This window comes from Apaloderma vittatum, unplaced genomic scaffold (genome assembly GCF_000703405.1).
Source record: "Apaloderma vittatum isolate BGI_N311 unplaced genomic scaffold, ASM70340v1 scaffold14890, whole genome shotgun sequence".
Classification (NCBI taxonomy): domain Eukaryota; kingdom Metazoa; phylum Chordata; class Aves; order Trogoniformes; family Trogonidae; genus Apaloderma; species Apaloderma vittatum.
Genome location: NW_009694128.1, coordinates 6,295 through 22,864, shown reverse-complemented (window position 1 = coordinate 22,864; position 16,570 = coordinate 6,295).

Sequence of the window (16,570 nt, the reverse complement as noted above, 5' to 3'; positions counted from 1 at the left end):
TTTTACAATTGTTCTCTTTTTTACTGACTTTTTTTACAAATATAGTGCACAGGGGCCAAAGAAAACAATAAAGGTACTAATAATTCATTAAGGTTTGCTGTCAGGCCTAGCTCAGCTATAGAAAAATATTTTTCCAGTTAGAAATATTTGTAGATGATTCCCAGATGTTTTGTTCTGGTTAAATAACTTCTAAAACAGATTTTAGATAGTTTTTTTTCCTTATTATATGCAGTCTAATCTGCGTGTGTAACAAGTTGACTAAGGACTAGATACTCATTATAACTGATCACAGCCAGCATTCCAGCAGGGTACTATGCAAAGACCATGTTAATAAAAGCTTTTCCTTCCGGCCCACCTGCCTGCTTTTCTTTCTTTCCTGCCTGCCTTTTCTGTCTGCCTTCCTTCTTTCCAGCCTGCCTGCCATCCTGCCTTCCTGCCTGACTTCTACTCATGACAAAATGCCACAGAAGTAAATCACCAACTTCTAAGAATGATTGTGAAATGTTTTCATTCCTTCTCCTTTCTCATGAGGAACTGTACCCCAGTCGGTGCTACCCATATTGCAAGTCAAGCCCAGATGCAGGATTTTATGAAAACAGAAACAAAGGAGCTGCACACACTGCAATATGTTTCTTTCAGTGCCACGCACTGAAAATTCTAATCAATTTCACTTCTCCAAAGTGCTTTGTAAATCAAAATCTCTGTTTTCTTGGACCAGTGCTACTCTCCCAAACAAACTAGAAAATAAAATATGCTGTGAAACAGAAAGCAGTGTGACTAATGAGGTGATATCATCCAGCCAGTCTCTTCCATGGTCCTATGAGCCGTTGTTTAGGCAGCAGTGCTGCTTATCAGGAATTTTAAAAATTAGCAACCAGTTAAAGTTCATTAGCAGAAACCCTGATTTTCATTCCCAGTTTTCATACTGTGCACAGCCAAGTGCTGTACCACGAAGGAAGTTGTTTTGGCTTCTTGGAGAGGAGAGATGTTTTTCCATTGCCTCCTGACCTGCCATTTACCTTGGCTGAATGCAGATAAGTTTGCTGAAATACTCCAGCTCTGTTGGAAAGAGAAAAGATTTTGTACTTCACATTTTCAAATATTGTTCCTGAGACCAACCAATTAAAGACTGATTCTTTCCCACATCCCACACTTCCTCCAGTGTTCATTTGAGGGGGGATGGCTTTCTAATTTTAACTACAATTTTCTTGAAGAAAATACACAAAATGCTATATTTGGGAACCCATCCTGTGGTACATACTAACTATGAGACAGAAACAACATGAAAATTGTGTATGTTTAATGAAAAGTGAAAGGTCTGTGTATTACAGCTGCAGAAACCATGTGTTGCCTCTTGGAGGCAGGGCTTTTCTTCAGACAGTTTGGATTTCCTGAGACTTTTCTTAGGGCTTTTTCATCAGGTTTTGAATACAACATTATTCTGCCATATACCCTGTCATGCTGAACCTACCATTTGTGTGTAGATACATGCCGTAGTGTTTGCATACATATTTACAGTGTCTGTGGAGATAATGTTAAACTGCTCTTTTTTGATAACTAGGTGCAAAACTATTACTTTGCATGCCCAGAGAGTCTCATGAACCCCAGTGAGTGGAGCTTTGCAGAGCCACACTGAATTAGAAGCACTGGTACCTTTGTTTTGAATGTTGGCTTATTTAGGTGAAATAAGCCTATTCTGACCACCTGCCATGTTATATGACAGTCTTCCTGCTTTCACTGACGTGATAGACTTCTGCCAACCGAAGAAGTTAATGAGAAACCTCTGTACAAGCCCCAGCTGTACAGTCCTTTGCCCCAATTTCATCCTTCTCTTCCGTTGTCAGTAGCAGTGATGGTACATATCGAGATGAGATGATCCAAGAGTAATCCAGTGTCTTCCAGTCCCTCTAAAGAGGTATTCTGCGTGGCGGTGGTCAATAGCTATAGCTGCACTTACGCCTGCAATAAGGTTACAGAAATGGCTGTTTATCAGCGATAGCTGCTTAGTTTGTTGAAAACTAGCACAGCAGCTATGCTAAACTATGGGCAGTCATGCAGCCTTAATTTGGAAATAACCACTGAGCTAGGACAGTTTAAGGATGCAACATATTTATGAATTAAATACTCATTTCAAAGTGAATTTCAATGCTGGGCCATAATTATAATAATGCTTTAATTATCCATCTTTAACTGAGAAATGAAACATGCCTGGGCTCAAGCTCTCCGTTTGAAGCAAATAGTGTAGCTGTTAGGCAAAACTGGCTGGAGAGGGATGCTGCAGTTGTGTGCCTGGAGTGTTCTCCATCTTTAAAATCTCGCCTGAGCAGCCAGGCGGGCTGAGACAGACCATCCTTCTGGCCCAGTATTCCTGCAGGAGGGTAATGGAGGTGTCAAATGGCAACAAAGATCAAAATTGGAGTGTTAAGACAGCTCCAGAGCCTGTCACAGAAATGAAAGATTGGCAAGGATGCAAGCAGAACACCGGAAAGGGCCAAGAAATTGTCATGAAAGTAAGAGCTGCCACACAGGATCTGGAAAACATCCCCATTGAATCTGCTTTCTGTATGGTTTGAGTGATAATGCAGGTTGTATGGAAAGTTTTAAGTGATAGGAAATTATTTTGTCCTAGCTTGAGTTTTGGCTTTCCTTCTTATGCACAAATACTGTAACTTGGCACACTGAGTACACATTCCCATCATCCTTTTTTCTTGTTTATCATCAAACTAAATGCAAGTTCGTATACCCTGGCAAGCACTGGGGCTGTTGCAAGAAGGGGAGGGCAAGACAGAGAGGGTGCAAAGTCATTTTGATTTACATCCAGTGCTGGATTTCTTAATGCCATTTCTGACGTTTCATTAATTTATTTGGACACCTCCGGCTGATTAGAGCTTATAAATCTCAAACTCTCATCCCCTTTGATGTCTATAAATAATACTTCCAAAAGTCCCAATAAAGGAGGCGCTACGCGGAGACATGGAAGTGAATGTTGTTTACTCTGTGCGTGCTTGTGTAACCAAGAGAAATACGGAGCCAGAAGCATTCGCAGGTATTAAAAATCAAACTGATGAAAATTATTTTCATTAAAGCCTTCCTTTTCACTTACCCCATCCTAGGTCTGACTATTTTATCCCCTAAATGAAGTTTTAGTGCATTGTTCTTGCAGCACCTTGGTGCTAGAAACTTGATGCTAAAGGTTTGAGCTGAACAAGACCACCTGTAAAAAGGTCTTAAGAAGCAAGAACTCCCTCTTGCAATTCACTGTCCTAGCGTGCAAAGCACCTCAGGTGGGCCCTGGAGTGAAGGAGGTCTTGACTCAAATAGAGCAGGATCAGTCCCTGCATTAGCCATTATTGCATCTAGCTTAAATTGCCTGTTTATAATTGCCTGTTTATAATGGCTAATCTGATCTTGCTATTTCTCGCTCTCTCAGATGGCTGACCTCCTCTTCTAATTTTCTGTTCCTGGCAACGAGCCCCTCTGTTTTTAGCAAGTAGCAGGAACTGGTCTCTGATGACTGGCAAGGCGAGGAGCTGGTCAGAGGACGGCCGCTGGCTGTCAGAGAAAACCACTCCTCAGCGAGTGGGGGAAAGGCAGTCGAGTCAATTCACGCACGAGAAAACAAAACTACTTTTCCCTAGTGCATCTTCCTCACTTAAAAGCACAGCGGCTCACGCAGCTGTAGCATCCAAAGGGAACAAAATGTCTCTAGCCCCATCCTCCAGACTTGCTTTTCTTCCCTCCACTTCTGTGGGTGTCTCTGTGCACCCTGGAGATGTCTGGTCTTCTGTGGACACCCAGCTGCACCCAGAGGAGGCTCTGAGCTGCCATGGGCAGGCATCGGAGCTCACACTGGTGAGGGACCTGCAGTGGGACCACTCACTCCCCTCCTCCCATGGCCTGGGCAGGAGCAGAGGAGGAGGCTGGCAGTGCCTGCCCCTACTCAGAGGTAGTTTGGGTATCTATAGACAGGAGAGCACAGTGCCATACGGATGAAACCCTCACTCCTCAGAAACTAGGCCTTCCTAAAACCAGAGTCTATTTGCTCATTCACCATCTGCCCCTCACTTTTTCCATGGTGTTTAGTGAAAAGAAGAAAAAAAAAACTTGGCTAAAAATTTTTTGAAAGTTCTCATATGTTTTCTTTCTTAGGGTGGAAGATGTTTGCTTTTCTTTCCAACTGGCTCAGAGATGAAAAAAACATTCTTTGATTTCTTTTTCAAAATAAACTCAGTGTAATGCTCCGACATTTGTGTAGCTATTTTTTTTTTAATACCAGAACAATAAAAGCAAATCATTAGGCAAATAATGCTCTTTTTAGAGAAGATCTTGCATGCCATGAGGATCTTTTTACCCAAAGGGCTTCCCAAATGCATTTAAATATTGCCAGCCTCATTTTGTGACTGGAGGAAAAAAAGATATTTTCACGATTAATTTTGATCTCTCAGTTTTAGGGCTTTTCTTTTTGCTTGTTGGGGAGGTGATTTTTAGAGGTGAAATTCTTCCAATGAAACAAACTTCTGTATAGAGCAAATGAGTTTTCATACACCTCAGTGAAAGGAGTAGACTTTTCAATGCTAAATTAAACAGAATGGTGCCTCTCTCACATCACCATGGGAGGTAGACATTCTTGCTGCTGGTTTGGGGAGCAGAGCTCTGTGTGACCACAGCAGAGCAACATCAGCCCAGTAGAAAACAATGTCTTGTGTGAGTAAGTGTTAACAAATTACACTAAACTACCAAGATCAGAGGAAAAAAGGTTAAAGGACTCCTGAGACTACTGACTCCTCTGCTGCTCGACATCAATAAATCCTCCAAAAATTGCACCAAGTTCTACTTTAAAAATAATTAGGGGTTTCTTTGCCCCTTTAATCATTTTGGCTGCTCTTCAAAAACTTTATTAGGAACCTTCCTTTAATAACCAGCATGAACACTATTATGTCCATTTCAGACATTTGTTCTCATTCCAGTGCTGTCCTTTAGCTTAAATAGCGTCTCTCCTGGGACTGTCATGCAATTGTAGTGGTCAGTGTGGAGCAATTCATCTTGAGACCCAGTAAGGGATGGTTGGGAACAAACACATCCCTCTGACCAGCCGGGGAGCTCTGACAACAGAGCCTGGCTCTGCTTCCACCAACCAGCCCCACAAGGGAGTATCTGAGGACACGCCAGGCTTCTGATTGAATTGTGGAAGTTTCCATACACTTTTCTTGCTAGTACTGCTGGAGGACAGGGAGCCACAAAACTGCTATAGATTGCTGAATTAGAGCAAGCTGCAAGTGCTTGGCTTTTTATAAGCTAGTGCTGCATTTTATCAGGCATTTGAGAAATTAATCTGTAGGTCTGAGCTTAAGCACACTTATTTTGGTTTTAGACCAGAGCAGAATGTAAGTGCGGGTCAGACTTAGGCCCTTGATCTTCAAGAGATTGAAATCTCTTATTCAGAGATTAGCATGTGTCTTCTATGTTTTCTTATCTATCTGTCCTGCCAAGGCACGAGTCCACGGCTCAGGCATCAGTGTGGTTCCAGGCTCTGAGAATTGCTTCTGAACTCCCCGCATTCACAGGCATGTTCCTGCCAGTCTTGCCAGAGGTCCTGCTGGTGGAAGCTGCAAGTCTGAAATGTGACTTTGGAAGAAGTTTGTTCGGGAATCCCTCTCATTCAAGAGTCTAGGCATATTGCAAAGATGACATTTCCTTAATTCCAGTTCTATTACCCACACTCATATAAAACAGATGATGAATTATTTTTTCTGAATGGCAACAATGTATTTTCTGTCTACTTTTTTTTAATGTCAAAATAAAAGCCTGGAAGTGAAAATCAGACAAAGCATCCCTTGGCATTGCAGTATCCCACTGTAGCAGGCAAATAATGTTTCTGGATTAATGCCTGTGAGAACAGCCAGCAGACAGCTTAGTGCTATCTGCTTGTGGAAGCAAACTTAAGTGCAGGTACAGCCCTGTCACTGGTCCATCCTCTGATCAACGGGCAACCCTGAATGCCTGCAGTGTTTCAGAGAAACTGTGGGAGATAAGAAAGAAAAAAAGGTAAAGAGAGAAGAGGTGAAGACAGACAGGGACCAGAGAAAAAATAGAGAAAATGATAGATAGTTAGGAGAAGAGAAATAGATGGAGAATGACTGAGGAGGAAAATAAACCCTGATGTTCTCATCATGGTTTCTAGTAACATCAACCACAGAGGAACTCTCTTCTCAGAAACCATATAAGAGGGTACTGTTGTGGTTCTCATAATTCCCATTCTTGATTGTGGAAAGAATACATCCTTGCCTTGCAAGAGAAGCATGTCATTCAGTTGGTGCCCGAAGTCATGTACTACTTTCCCAGCACAAACAAAAGTTCCTGGTGGCTCCAGGTCTCCAGGGAGCCTTTTGTTTTGGTGGCTGGTTGGTTTTTTTCCAGTATGTCCTTTTCTTCCTACACGAGTTTTGAAACACAGAATATTTTCTAGTTTTTCAGCTGTATTAGAAGTACAGAGCTTGACTTTGGAAGAAAGATTAAAGCAAGAACATACAGAAGGTCTCCAAACAACAAAACAATGTCTACAGTGGGAAATAGGTCCACAATGGTATTTGGACTTGTAACTCCTGTTTCCATACTAAAGTCTCATTAGTATCTGGATTTGAACAGGTGCACTTTATGAACAGTCAAACATGCATCTTTAATAATGGCAATAAACAACAGCAGAACTGTGCAGATGTTAAAAAAGAGGAATTAATGAAACAAAAAGGAGGTAGTTTAGTTTTAAAAAACAGATAGACAACTGCTGTACACCAGAGACAGTTCAATTTCAAATACGCAAGTGCCTGAATTGGTTTTAAAGGTGCCATTTTTAAATTGGTGACCACTGGCTTCCCCCAATTTTTAACTTTAAGGGGAAAAACATGGAGCCCCTAGGGTACTCTCAACAGTCATCAGCTGGTGATTTCAAGCAAAAAGCTAATTTCAAAGGCAAATCAGAGCTCTGCATCCTATTTTATCCAGATTAGCCATGTTAGGAGAGGGAATGAGGTTAAAAGTCTGGGCCAGGACTCTTCACTAGCTGAAATCAACTCTCTCCTCTGTTGTGCAATGTTAGATGGGGAAAAACACTTTTTAAACATAGTTTCACTGGAATATCACTGGGAGCACTTCATTTATTTAGCAGACATTACCACGAGATCTCCCCGTTTGCGTCCATCTCCTGGCATTTTACACATGAGAAAAGTCTAAAAATAAAATAAAACAAGAAAAAAAAAACAGGCAGAACAGCTGTTGTTCTACCCAGACAAAGCTTTGAATGAAAGCCATTATGATGGAGCAGACTCTGCAATTGAAAATCCATTTACATTTTCAAGTCTGATTCCAACTATAAATCTTAGGTTATATGTATGACAGATTAAAAGACTCTGGCCCCACTACACTCCTCCCTGGCAAGAGAAAAACCATCTGCACAGCATCACTCGTGGTTGCTTCAACTCTGTAGGTACACATTTTTAAATGACATGGTGGTATATTTTTTCATTTCCCTTCCTTTCATTTTCATATGCAGCGAAATCACGTGCATGGCGTTTTCCTCAACCCTGTGGTCATTGGCACTGGCTAAGGAAACCGATGTGTGTTTTGATTTGCTCTTTTTTCCTCAATTTGAGGGGCTACTGCACCATTTCCTTTGTAATAACACTAGTTAGGGTAAAAACCCTGCACAAATACATGGCTGCGAAAGCAGGCAAAAAAACCCAGGAAAATTGCTCTCTTTCCAAGCGCAGAGAGAGTGAAAACAAGCGTACACCATGTAACAAACTGTGCCGTCTCCTACGGCACTCTGGGCACGCTCTGGCCCCCGCGCTCCTCACGCCATGGCTAAGACATGAGGAATGACAGTGCTTCCACAGGGAGAGCCAAGAACAAGCTTCCCGGAACCTGCCCAAGCCTTACTTTGACAGTTTACCTGCTGGCAGAGAAGTGCATGGCTCTTGCACCACAGCGGTTGGCGGGAGCTCCCCCACCATGGCTGCCTGGTAAAAATAAGGAACAACGGATCACTGTATGACCCAGGGACAGAGGTCGAGACCGAAATCCCTCTGGAAGGACCTACTGTAGGTGATCCTGCTCTGGCAGGAAGGCTGGACTAGAGGATCTTTCGAGGTCCCTTCCAACTCCTGACATCTGGTGATTCTGTGATTCTGTGACGCTGAAGCCAGAGGTGTTTCCATGCCCAGGGAGTCTGGTGAGTGCTGGGTCAGCTGCTTCCCAATGCATATGTGGCAGCGTGCAAGGTTCAAACCTAGATTTTGAACATATTAAAAGGAAGATGAAGAAACCATGTGAAGAGTCTGAAATTCTGCTGAAAAAAACCAAAGCAATAAACCTAGAACAGGCTAATTCTTCAATCAGTAGCCAAAATTCATGACAAGTAGAACTTAAGGAAAATACATGACTCGTTATTTATTGCCAGCATGATCAGGGCTGTACAGGCACTGGGAAGGAGCACATACCATGTGCTTCTCCTCCACATGAGACGGCACATCTGAGAGGTTACAACAGCATAATATCAGTTGTAAGGCAGAATCAGACCCATTGCTTCTGTTCAGAAGAGATTGTTACCTGGGAAAACAAACCCAGAGAGCAAAGGATTTATTCAGGCACTTACTCATAGGTGCTTAGTGCTCAGGGCCATCTTCTCCTGCTGCCACGGGTATAGTGAGGCTGTGCCACATATGCCACCCTTCTGTGAACATCTCAGCTACCCCAAAGCATTCAGTACCTGTGGTTAGGTGACATCAGAGAGTTCTCAGCAAACAAACCACTAATGCAACACAGCACCATAGACAACCTTGGCGTCATTTAGTGTGGTTCATGTAATAATAAGAGTATAACAATATAAACAGATTACATTCTAGAGCATCAAGAGTCTGCACTTGAAAAAATATTAATTAACACATCAACTAAAGGATTTTCAAGTTGGCTTCTAATCCTGCAGTTAGTATAGCAAGCCAAATTATGTCATTTACATGCCAGCCAGAGAAGGAAGAAAAAAATTTAAATAGAGAAGAGTGTAGCGATGCGTACAACACTTCAGCTCTTGAATTTAATGGAGAAGCAGTTGTTTTTACTAGTGCTCCTACTGTGGTTGTGACGCTGAGTGTTACCTTGCAGCAGTGCAGGAAAAATGACAGTGCTAAAACTCTTAGAAAGTGCTACGAGATGAGCAGGAAAAACTCCTTTCTTTGTTTTGGGAAAGAAAAAAGGGGAGATTTAGAATTATATTAATTTCACTAGCAAATTGAGAGACCGAGTTACCCTTGTAATTAGAGGGTTGTACGTGAAAGGAAAGGTATCCAGATTTACACCCAACAGACTGACTCCTACACTGTTGTTTCTTGGTGAACCAACCGAACAGCAAGGAATGGGCTGCCTGAACAGACGAGAGTCACATTCAAAAAGCTAAAGGCATTGTGGTACTTAAGGACATCTTTAGGACTAATTCAGACTGAGCCCACTGAAGGCAGTATGGCCACTCTGAGGTTTGCATTGCACTCTGTAGGGCAGACAGCCCTGGCTGTCACAAGAAACAAAACTTGCCAAGAATACTGGCCTCTTCTGTCCTGCTCATTGACACTCACATTTTACTTTATTCCAAACTAGTGTAGAACAACCTTGCATTAAAATATATGCTTTAATGAAACAAAGTATTGATTTAAAAATAGACTGTACTGTGCCTTACAGAATTACTGAATGCCATTTCACTTTAGGCAACAGAAGCCGGAGATATTTTAATGCTTTTCACCTTTCGGGAAATAGGTGAAATTTGCCTCTTATTTTAAAATCTCTGTAGCCTGACAACAGAGGATGTATCCAAAGATATCCAGTCCTCTACTTCACAGACTCTCTGCAAATGCACTCAGTCTCTAGGATCCTTTCTTCAGGGGAGTCAACCAGATTGAGCCCCATCTTGTACTGCTGCCACACAAGATTTCCATGTGCAGCAAAACCGGTTCATCTTTCTTCCCAATTTTTCTTTTCACTAAATTAAACAGTAGTTTGCTATAATAATTAAAACCTTGGCCTGGCAGAGCTGTAGGAGATACGGGTACTACCATGAATTTTCTGGATGACATCTGGCAAAGATTTGAAGGCCCGGCATGGTAAATCACTTAACTTTGTGCTTGGCTTTAAATAGATCCCTGGTCCTATTGATCAATATCCAAATGACTCTTCACCCCAATTGATCAATATCCAAATGACTCTTCACCCCAATTTCTCTCACTATTCACTACGGATGCTGATGAAATTTGCCAACCAAAGAAAGGTTTTGTGAGTATTTTTTTTTCTGCTGGAACACCTGCAAAACATTCTGAGAAAGTTGACTAGAAGATGGAACAGAAATGTAAATAGACAGAGTATTCTACTGGTTCACAAGATATTTGCAATCAACTAACTCACACTATGCTTTGCCTCATTTACCAGACAGCAGCTCACCAAATCAATTAAAGCTTCTCCTTAAACAAGGCAATGACTTAAGAGCCTCTCAACCCTGTCTAAGTGGGTTAACAGAAGTTGTGGAGCTGCACTTAGGAGAAGGCATCTTTGAGATAGACCCTACCGCTCCTTTTGCAAAAGCAGCAAAAATGTTATGCTATCTATAGAGAAAGCCATGAACTACCGTTATTGCCATATATATTGTGGGACTATGGCAAGGGTCTACCAGCCTCTGCCTGTGAAAACAGGGGCACAGGAGCAGTGAGATATGACAACATTGATCAGCTGCAAAGAGCATCAACACTGCTCCAGAAAGGATGATCTCCTCACCAGCACCTCTTGAGTTCCCCTGTACCAAATGCTCTCTGCTCAAAAAGCTGGGATAAGATTTGTGTGTGCTGATTGCTCTGCTTCAAATGGCCTTTCTTGCAGTGCCTCTCTCCCTGATTTACACTTTTCTCATACGAAGGAGACAGAGGTTTTAAAACATTTTTAGATCCAGAGATGCAGCAAAAGAGTGGCCCTGCTGGCTGCCGCTGTAACAGGAATTACTCTTCCAGCCCTGGATTTTAAAGAAAGGCCTCCTGTGGCTATGTATAGTCTATCTAGAGTCTAATAGGTAGTTGAATAATCTTAGGAACCTTCAGGTGAATACTTTGATAAGTTATTACTGTTTCCTTGGGCACCTCAGAGAAGCAATTTGCATGCAAAATTTAAGTTGGTAAGGATGTGATTGATAGAAAGTTGTAATCAGGTTTTATTTTTTGTCATTTGGATATTTTATTTTCAGGTTAGAAACCACAGTTATCTGACCATCCCTGCTGATGGGAAGCACAGGAGCACCTCAGATTACCAATCCTACTTTAAAGAAATTAGAGGGAATCATATTTTTCACATTTCTTCAGTGGACTGATTTTGTGTGTTTGGCAGCTCTTTGCACGTATTTCTCCATGTAATGAGTTCCCCATTTTCTCCTCTTACCTGTTCTGAAGTGAGAGAAAAACAATTTGAAAACAAGGAGCAAATATGCCACAAAGTCATTTAGATTGGCAATTAGAGTCAAGGGCAGGTAAACAAAGTGAAACTACCTGCAGTCCCCCCAAACTCATCCTTCCCCCAGGAGCCATGGGAACTCTGTCACATGCTAGTTAATGCTCTCCTTCAGCTACTTACCCGGATCCAAGGTACAGCAAAGCACAGGAACTTGTCTAGGAATTAATTTTTCTTTGGAACTAATTTTGGAATTAATTTTGTCAGATGGAACTTAAATGTCTGCGGCTTTGCTTCAGACTCTTGGTTGCAGGCTTTAACATTTCAGCTTCTTCAATCTATTTCTGAGCAACGCAAAAACCTTAGCAGACTGTATTTTGAACATGGACCTAGAGAAACCTTATTCCTGAGTTGCTTTTACGAATCTGTTGCTATCACAGCCTTGAGCACAAAACCATAACTCAGTGGCTCAAAGCTTCTTAAGCTGCCATACAAACACTCTCATTTTAACTACACAATGGTGAAATTCCTCAACAGTAAAAAGTCCAGTGGCCGGTAACTATGCCAAACTATTAGAATAGTTAGAGAATTTAAGTCTCATTATGAAGGATAATGAAAAGTCAGTATCAAATATTGCGAGGAAACTGAAATTGTGAATAATACAATCATGAATACACAAAGAATCTAGATTTGTGGGGAACCACCTAACCTAGGAGGGGAATCACAGTGACACTCCAGGTACTACAGTGCTAGTTATATTTCTTAATACATGCAGTTTGCTACCAGTTTTCACAAGAAATTCTCTGTCTCAAGACCATGACCAAACCCCAGAAAAAGTAAGTAGGCTGATCAGATTTTTCTTTAGTCTGGTAAGAAGCGTTTCAAGCAAGCAGCCATCTGGAAAAGCAGCAGATCGGAGATGATCTTGAGCAAGTCAATTTAGCCACCATTCCTAGGCTGCAGCCTGAAGGAAGGGTGGGTGTGTGCAATGAATTAAAATCATCCTGCCAGTATGCTAGTCTGCTCCACTTACCAGTTAGGAACCCTGGTGTGAGAGAAATAGGAGAGATCATTAAGTTGTTTCTATCATTCAGGTTCACTCTGAGTGGTTTATGGTACTTAAATTTGTAAAGGGTGAGTGCCAGGAGGACAGAGCCAGAATATTCTCAGTGATGTCCAATGATAGGACAAGGGGCAACGGGTGTAAGCTGGAACATAGGAGGTTCTACAAAAACATTAGGAAAAACGTTTTTACTGTGACAGAGCACTGTTACAGGCTGCCCAGGGAGGTTGTGGAGTCTCCTTCTCTGGAGACATTCAAAACCCGCCTGGATGTGTTCCTGTGTGACCTACTGTAGGTGATCCTGCTCTGGCAGGGAGGCTGGACTAGATGATCTTTTGAGATCCCTTCCAACCCCTGACATTCTGTGATTCTGTGCTTCTGTGAAATGAGTGCCTAAGAGAGAAGCCTATTTGCCCTAGGCTCTCCATAAGGACCCTCATCCCACCTGAAACCTGAATCAGCCTCGGTTTTACCAGAAGAGATGCTCGGGAAGGCTCCTTGCTCCTTGCCTAGGCTCCACAGATAACTGGGATCCAGGTCTTACTGGAGGAACAGGACCAGCTATGAGATACACACGTGAGAACAAATTCATAGATCTTTTATCGCTCACCTTCTTTCTTCTCAACAAGTCTGGGCCTGCCATTCCCTGCCTTTTGTAAGTGTGATGCTCAAGAGCCTAGCTTCAAGGTTCTTCATTTAGGAGAGGCCCCAGAGGAAAACAGCTTGTTTGCTACTCTCTCCAGTGGTGACTAGGGGCCTTGGAGCCATAGAGAGCTCTGTCATCAACCAAAGCCATTTTGCCATTGTGGATGTTAGCATTCTCTTTGGTCATTTGTCATCACTTAGCCTGACCTGCCAGCTGGGAGACTGGTGAAGTCTTTCCATAGAAGAGTCCCAGCAACCTGCTTGTCACATGTCATGGCCATACGAAGTATGAGGGAGCCCTTGGAAAGGAGTTGGGTTGCATCACCATGGTGGGGTGCACCATGGCAATAACACTGGATCTTCTGGGCCTGTACTGTCTTCTTACAGCTAAAGAAATAGCTCACCTAAGGAAATACCATATGGATGCATGTGCATGTGAGAGTAAGAGTAAGCAGCTTTAGGTCTGATACTAATTGCAGTGTTACATTAGCTTTTTCAAGTACTGTACAACAAGTGAGGCTGCCTGGAAAAAGACAGCTTCTTCTTGTAGTGAGCACTTGGAAATAACCGACAAAAATGTAAACACTGCACCGATTCCAAGTGTGTTCAGACATTTTGATTGAACAACCTATACTTCCAGATGCTTTTCCATACTTCGGTAGGTGAACTGTGCTTTAGTAGTTAGACAGTTGCATTAAGTCAACGTTCAAAACAAGAAATTCTCTGGGGCATTTGTTTCATGGGGCGGCATATTGATGTTGCAGGGATTTTAAAGTGATTGGATTCTCTAAAGCAATAAGAGTGACTAATTTCCCTTTCAATGAATCCACATATGCTCAGCTTTCATGTTTTGAAAGGCGGCCAAAACGACATTCTTTCAGGCTTTAAGTTGATATAAATAAAGTATAACAGAGAGCCCCGATAGCAAAGTTTATCAATGACACATGCCTTAGTTAGAATTTACACATGGACACGGCTGGATTTTCCACTTTGTCTTCGGCTGGCTCCTAAAGAATGTCATCAGTTGCCATAAGCTGGCAGTTTCCAGCCACAATCCATCTGAGAGGGTGACATGAGAACCCCTTACACAGACGATCTAGAATGACATTTGGAGAGCAGCAGGCTGAGGTGAAACACAGGTCTACAAAGTGCAAGGTACTTTACAAACCTCCATTTGGGCATGGGGATCTTAAGTTTTTTACAATATTAAAGAAAAAAACCCAGATAAAATAGAAAGGGAATTAGTAGTAAAGTGAGCCAGGAAATGTGACACACAGTTTGCTATTTCCCCTCCTGGCCCTTTTTTTTTGTGTATCTTAATAAAAATGCTAGCTGTAGACCTTACTTATTTTAATAAATTAACTTAATTCCACTACAGGTTTTCTCTTTGTTCTTTTTTGTTTGTTGGTTTGGTTTGGTTTTTTTAATCATGTGTTTCCATTCTTTCTTTTATTCATTTTTTGCTGGGGAAAACCAACACATGAGACCAGCAGCACATATTAATGATGCAGTACCTAAGCTAGAGGATCCCCTCTCCTAAATCATGTCCTGTGCTGAAACACGGGGGAGAAGCAGCAGCTAACAAAACAACAACTTCTGATATAAAGATTTTGCCCAGATAGTTTGCTATGGTTTGGGGAGATTTTTGGATTAATTCCTGCTACACAGCCTCAGCAGGGCTTTTCCAGATTGTATTTCTGTAGCTAGAATGACAAGAGTTGATTTCTTCTTTTCCTCTTGCCTATGCATGTGACAGTGAGAGGTTATTTGGACTGGACTAAACACCAGTTAAGGATCCTCATTAACCAAGCTCCCCACACAGAGCTATTGGGCAGCCAAAGGATAAACATTTGCAGCATGGTGGATTTCTTCCACTTCAGGGCAAAGCAGGCTGAATGTTTGAGCTAAGGTGGGCTCTCCCTGCCTTTAGCTTCTCTTTAACGCCTCCGTGAGTTCCTTCTTTCCCTCTCTATTAAAGCCAAGCTCATCCTCCAGGTATTCATGGCTCTGACTCTGCCTCCTTCTTACATCTTACTAACTGCCACTCTCTTGTCAATGTCTTTCTGGGATTCTCACGCTCCTGTCTTCTTCGATTCCCAAGCCTGGCGTGCTGAGCAGCTTTGTTCTCTCACTTCAAATTCATCTTTAAACAAAAGCTCATTTGCTAAAGCTTACAATCAGCATTAGTTGCCTACCTCTGCAACTGGCTTTTGTATTTATTTTCTACGTATGCTTGAACAAGACTTCAAGTTCTTCAGGGCAGAACTGTACTTTGCCTGAATATTGACAAGAAAGGCCAAAAAGAGGATGATAAGGACTAAAGAATGAGCTATAGTATTGCAATATACAGGAAATGAATCTGCAAAATGGTATCATTTTTCATCATCATAATCATGAAGTGACAACATACTTCAGAATTCATACCAACGACAGATGTGAAAGTAAAGAAGTAACCCCAGGCAGTTGGGGTATAGAAACTTAGGTATGTGCTCCTGAAAATGCCTTCCTGCATTCTTTAATATTATAAGGCACTCACAAATAAAATTAAAAGGGTTCCATGTCAGAATATGCTCAAAATGAGAGGTATGTTGCAAAGAAATTCTAGCTAAAAAATGTCCAATCCGTGTTCTCTGCTGAACTCACAGTAGTGTTATTAGGTTATAATCAAAAAAATATTACTGACTGAGGGAAGGAGCTGTTGATAGCATGATTGCTGCAAATAAATAGCAGCCAGATGTGTGACACCTTTCTTTCAAAAAAAGCCAGATTTCTGTAATATTAGTGGCACAAAGGTATGAATTTTAGTAAATTCTTCTGGCAACAAAAATGACACATCTTCTGCATTGGGATAAAAACCCCAAGATATGGTAACCACTTCTGCAAACTGTTACTCAAGACAGACAGATCTTGGTGATAGCTTAGCCAAATACAAAAGAAACACTTGAAGGTAGCAAATAACACTATTTGAAATAATTTCACAGACTTTTACTCAATATTTACATACAAAAATTGTGTTTATAGGTAATTATGATGACAATAATAAAACATATAGAAACAGTGCAAAGTTTTAGACACATGTCAAAAACCAGTCCTTTTTTCTCCTAGCTCACCATGTAGAATCAACGATGAAGAGGGGTGTCATTCAGCTCCTGGGTTTTGGGCCATTGCAGGCATCTAGTTGCAGTGCATTGTGTGATCATCGTCTCTTGTTAGAATAGTACTCTTTGTCTGGCTCAATGGAGATGGAGATGTGGATCCTACTTTGGACAGAACCAGCTCGTGTCTTTAGCATGCTGCAAGAGCACACTCCACACTCACAGCTTCCACTGATTCTCATTTTTATTCTACTCTAATGTCAAAACTCTGGTCCCGATCATTAATATCATTAGTGGCTGA